We start from the raw sequence: 5,839 nt of genomic DNA, 5'->3' as shown, positions 1-5,839 counted from the left end.
TAGGCTTTCGACATCCGATCTAACCTCAATCAATATTTTGCCACCTTACACGGTCAATATCGCCCTCAACCCGAGACAACGAAAATATCCGCGATGGCTAGTGGCGACATTCGTGTTTGGGATCCAAACTATTCTCCATCGGATTAGAAGGCTAAAAGGCAATTTTCAATTGGTAAAATTTGAATGAAAATATCTACTTGGTATTATTTAATTAGTTGAAGCGCGTAGTCCTAACTCTGACCTAACCTATTTTCTATGAATTTTCAGATATTCCTACTAAAATTTATTATTATTATATAACGTCAGTTTCAGATACAATTTTTGTATGGGATTTTCTCACCACTTGCAGAAAAAAAGTGATTTGCATTCACATAGAATACTAATTTGATTTGGAAAAGTTAATTTTCATTAATAATTTACACTTTAAAACTCGTTTTTCCTTCTCAAAAACACATCATAATACTCGCTTCACAAATACAGACTGATCCTTTCAGTTTCAGGGATGCCAGATTATTTTAGATTGCGAAAATATAAAATATATTATCTGCAAGCAAATGTTTTTATTCGATAAATAAGACTATGACAGTAGAACCCTGATTATCTGTATCTGTATCTGTACCTCGATTATCTGTATCTGTATCTATTTCTGTATTGATAAAATATAGTTTCTATGTTTAAACATCATCCCGACTATTCGTGGATAATCGGGATTCTACTGTAACTTCAATTAACACGTGATTTTTTTTCACCTGTGATTTTCCCAGATCTTCTCATTCTCCAAATTTTATAGCGGAGTGTGAAGAAACACACAACTTAGACCCCGCTCGCTAGCGCAAAAAATGACATTCACTCTCTCACCATCACATTGTCAGTTTACTTTGAGGTTTCGATTTGTATCGCGAAAAGTACTGTATTTTGCTATTTTAGGTACAGTAATTTACATTTAATGCGACATTTTTCTAATTGGGCAGACCTGTATGCGACACGTTTAGTTAGACATTTTTGTAAACATCGAGTTCGGGCCCAAATTATGGCCCCACATTGAAATTCGCCGCCAGACGTCGACGCTGTACCACTCTCATCTTCAATGTCCAATTACAGGTCAAATCGCCTCCAATGCGACACTGAGTGGTTCCTCGGCATGTCGCATTAAATGTAAATTACTGTATCAGTTTTCCAAACCGAAAGCTTTCATTTATGATTCCTACAATTTCAGAAGTTTATTAATTTTAATTGCAATCGCAAAAAAGACTAACAAACATTAAATGTCCGCTTGCAAATCTGGCAACTCAGTCTGGAAGTCCGTGAGGTAAAACGTCATCATCATGCATCCATATGAAATGTCACGATATTGATGCCCGAAAATCAGAAAATCCGGATTTCTGCGTTGTCGGCCATGTTCAGCTGTCATTATGCTCTCAAATGTCATCATATTGTCAATAAATTTGACCGTGTAAGGTCCGCTTACCGAAGCAACTTGAAATTAACCTAGTTCGGACGTGTTTTTACTTGTGCTCCCGAAAGAATTATTTCGCGTTTCATCGTGTAGAAATTTGTTCTGTCGGCCGAATCACTTCCAATTTGGGACCCAGCGTGAGACAAGCACAGCGCAGGCTTCGGAGCGTACAATTGTTGAGACTATTTTCATTTTTTGAATTATATATTTATTTATTTTTTCAATCATTTGCATTTTTATTGCCTATTAAGACAATCGCACCTTAACTTGTGAGTAGCAAAGTATAGATTATAAACTATATAGTCAGAAAACGACGATCGTCCTGAAATTTTGACACAATACAAAATTAGATATTATAGTGTATAAAAATGTAAAAACAATAAAAATTGATTTATAAAATTTATTTTATAAATTTATTTATAAAAAAGATAATTAAAAAAAGTATAGAACAAAAGTAGTAAAAATATAACTTTGATAAACATTGTTTATTCAGTTTTTTCACGATCGATGTATTTATTTGTAAGTATAATTATTCAGATGTCGCTTCTTCTTCTTCTTGAATGGCGTTAACGTTCCCTGTGGAACTTTTGCCGTCTCAACGTATGCATTAATTAGCGTCATTTATTAATACTTAGTTGAGATTTCTTAAGCCAAATAACACGCCTTGAATGTATTCCGAGGGACAAGCTCTTGAATACGCGTGACCACAGTGCAAGTCGAAGGAAATTTCTTTGACGAAAAATCCTCCGGCCAGAACGGGAATCGAACCCGAACACCCGGCATGACAATGTGAGACGCTAACCACTCGGCCACGGGTGCACTCTGATGTCGATGATGTCGCTCCAAATACTGAAATAAATCAACATGTTAATTTTCAAAATGGTATATCTCTACTCTTTTCCATCTAAACAGCGGCTCAATTATAATCTATTGTTCTGATTCGAGCGGTGGAAAACCGATGAAACCCTAGATACATAGAATACACGATACTTGGTTGTCCTTCAATGGTCGGTCCATTGGTCAGCAAACCTTCGCCTTCCAGTAATGACATATTTCTCCTCCATAGCCATCAGCATCAGTTCCATAAAGTGTATGGCAACATATAGCTATAACAAACTCAGCTTTACATGTTCTCGCACGATAGGCTCTAGAACCTCGTGTTGTTGAACAAAAATATGTGGTGGACAGAGCTTCGTTCCATATATAGGGGACAGGATTTATTAGTCCCGCTCCTGCTTTACATTAGTCCGTGCCGCAGGAAGAATCAGAATCCAAGTTACACTTTGTAAACGATGTGCAAACGACGACATCCACACTCGGCGTCCACAGCTGGAAGGAACTCCGGTGAAGGCAAATTATGATATTTTATACGAATGTCGAAATGTTTCCTTCCAAAATAGCTCAGTGACTGATTCACGGAGTCATTGTATATCCCCCCAACGGCCATCTCCGGTGGCATGTAGCCCAGCACATTCATTTTTTGCGATTAGTGAAAGAGCGAACCACCTCAAATCGACAATTTCACGATTTTATTGTCCGTCAATAGAATGTTATCCGGTCTCAGGACGCGATGAATGACTTTGCGTGGGAATAGTTCAGAGCATCTGTCACTCAGTAAATTCATTTACTCGCCCTTCTTTCCTCTATTTGTTCATTGGGTAATTGTTTCCGATAATTGTATAAGCTGCAAGTAAACTTCATGAATTTGTTCACAGACAATGAGCAGGATGTTTACCTGAAGTTAAATCGGCCCCACAATAGTACAGCAAATTTGTGCTTGTATTGGTGGTGCTAATGTTATAGATACCGGATTGCTAGTCTGTCCAGTCTGTACCTTTAAGTTAGAATCCACAATATTATTTCCTCCAAACTGTATTATTAGTAGACATTCCTCCCGGAAGTAGAGGTAGACGTTGAAGTGGTTTCGAAACTGGCGGGATATAGATAGGCGATCCACGACTGAAAAAAATTATAGAGCGATGAACGTGAAAATAAGAAGTAAAAACTATTACCTCTTACCTTACCTCTCAAACCTCGTTACCGCTTCCAATTTTCTGCGTCTATCAATTCTCTGATAGGATACACTGGTGGCATGTCATCATCCTCACAATTGAACAGTTCTGTGGCTGGAGCAGCAGTAGAAGCTGCATCGGTTGTACGAGCGCCTGTTAGCTTTAGCTGGTAGCAACACTGTATCTGTCTTCCGGGGATCGGAGAGGTACTGCCACATGCGGATGAGATCACTGAGGAATTACCGGAGTAATAGTCAATCCAAAATTTTCCCAATTTCGATGCAATGATACCCAATTCACACCATTCTCTTCTAAAACTATTGCATGTGCAGAATTTGCCAGGAATGCTGAAGCTTGATAAACAAAATATCAGCGATAACTAATAAACAACTAATGATATACAATAACAAAGCACACATCACTCACTTGGCTAGATCTCGGCCCATCTCCATCAGAACCATCATTGCAATGTGGGTTTGCCGGCTCAATTCGGCAAATACACGATTGTATTTTTGACGTAGGACTACGTCTTTCATTTCTATACCGGGGTGTAAAATCAAAGTTTCGAAAACGAAAGCGTTACGCCGGAGACCGAGATTTTGAGCGTTAATAGCTCCTAAACAACTGAACGAAATGGTATGATAAACACTTCATTCGAAAGATAAAATGTCTACGCGTTATATACTTGTTACTTTTTGATCCAAAAACTTGTTTCAATAGTCTTAAAATTGCTTTCAAAACAGGCTATTGAAATCACCAATCGGTATATAAGCGAGCGCCGCTCGGAAATCCACTCAGTTCTAATTGAACAGCGATTGGAGCATGTTGTCGCTGTTGCGATGAAGCTCTTTATTTATCATGAAAGCGCGGATGAACGGTGTCACCAAGAGCCTGTTTGTGCACCCTAGACCAGAAGGGAATCTATCAGGAGGAGAGTGATGCCATAAACGGTTCCCTGGGAAGACATCGCTACACACACATACACGCGCGGCTATTAACAGGTGGTTATCGAGTTGGCATCAACCATTGGTGGGCTTCCAGTATCGAGGAAAATGTGGAAATTTCTAATCGTTACTGAAAATAATCTGCCAGTTCCTCTGGGAATTTTCAAAATATGTTCATGTGAAAGAGTTTAATTGAATGTTTTCTATCCATGTTACACTGTGACCAAATATGTTTCAATCAAGTGCTATTAACAGGTGGTTATCGAGTTGGCATTAACCACTGGTGGGCTTCCAGTATCGAGGAAAATGTGGAAATATCTAATCGTTACTGAAAATAATCTGCCAGTTCCTTTGGGAATTTTCAAAATATATTCATGTGAAAGAGTTTAATTGAATGTTTGCTATCCATGTAACACTGTGATCAAATACATTTGGTTTTGTGGTTTTTCAATCAATCGCAATTAACAGGATAGCTTCAGAAGATTATTCTTCCCCATCAGCAGGATATTTCCGTATCCAATATTGTATGCGCCCGCAATCGATTATTGCTCAGTCGCCGAAAGTTCCGAGCTCAGAGAGTTCATTCCTCTCTAGTTTGCCTTCCAAATTGCCATCGTAAACCACACCTTCTCTCGATTCAATCACACACAAAAAGAATACTTAAGCGATATTCTGGTGGTGAGACACATTCATTTTTCGTGAGGACATCGACAAGACAACATCGTTGCCTAACGTGCTGGAGGAGGTGGACGGCGAAGGATCGACACATACACGCTCAGAACTCTTTCCGTTAGGATGCCATTCAGCATCGAGAAAGTTCCGGAAAGATCTAATCATTGCTGGAAAATAATCTGCCAGTTCCTTTGGGAATTTTCAAAATATATTCATGTGAAAGAGTTTAATTGAATGTTTTCTATCCATGTTACACTGTGACCAAATATGTTTCAATCAAGTACTATTAACAGGTGGTTATCGAGTTGGCATTAACCACTGGTGGGCTTCCAGTATCGAGGAAAATGTGGAAATATCTAATCGTTACTGAAAATAATCTGCCAGTTCCTCTGGGAATTTAAAAATACATTCATGTGAAAGAGTTTATTTGAATGTTTTCTATCCATGTAACCCTGTGACCAAATACATTTGGTTTTGTGATTTTCCAATCAATCGCAATTAACAGGATAGCTTCTGAAGATTATTCTTCCCCATCAGTAGGATATTTCCGTATCCAATATTGTATGCGACCGCAATCGATTATTGCTCAGTCGTCGAAAGTTCCGAGCTCAGAGAGTTCATTCCCCTTTAGTTTGCCTTCCAAATTGCCATCGTAAACCACGCCTTCTCTCGATTCAATCACGCACAAAAAGCATACTTAAGCGATATTCTGATGGTGAGACGCATTCATTTTTCGTGAGCACATCGACAAGACA

General features: G+C 38.6%; 1 long non-coding RNA gene across 4 annotated transcripts; it reads right to left on the bottom strand.

Moving 5' to 3' along the window:
• Positions 1–1,851: 1,851 nt before the first annotated feature.
• Positions 1,852–3,982, bottom strand: LOC129761814 (uncharacterized). Of its 4 annotated transcripts, none has more exons than XR_008740476.1 (4): positions 3,895–3,982; positions 3,476–3,821; positions 3,192–3,415; positions 1,852–3,140 (listed from the first exon to the last, which is right to left on the bottom strand). It is a non-coding gene; the product is annotated as an uncharacterized LOC129761814 (long non-coding RNA). The 4 variants fall into 4 exon arrangements; XR_008740477.1 differs by having other exon boundaries at positions 1,856–3,140; positions 3,481–3,847; positions 3,895–3,955; XR_008740478.1 differs by having other exon boundaries at positions 1,857–3,140; positions 3,481–3,815; positions 3,895–3,950.
• Positions 3,983–5,839: the final 1,857 nt, after the last annotated feature.

This window comes from Toxorhynchites rutilus, chromosome 1 (genome assembly GCF_029784135.1).
Source record: "Toxorhynchites rutilus septentrionalis strain SRP chromosome 1, ASM2978413v1, whole genome shotgun sequence".
Lineage (NCBI taxonomy): Eukaryota > Metazoa > Arthropoda > Insecta > Diptera > Culicidae > Toxorhynchites > Toxorhynchites rutilus.
This window is presented reverse-complemented; position numbering and strand designations above follow the sequence as displayed.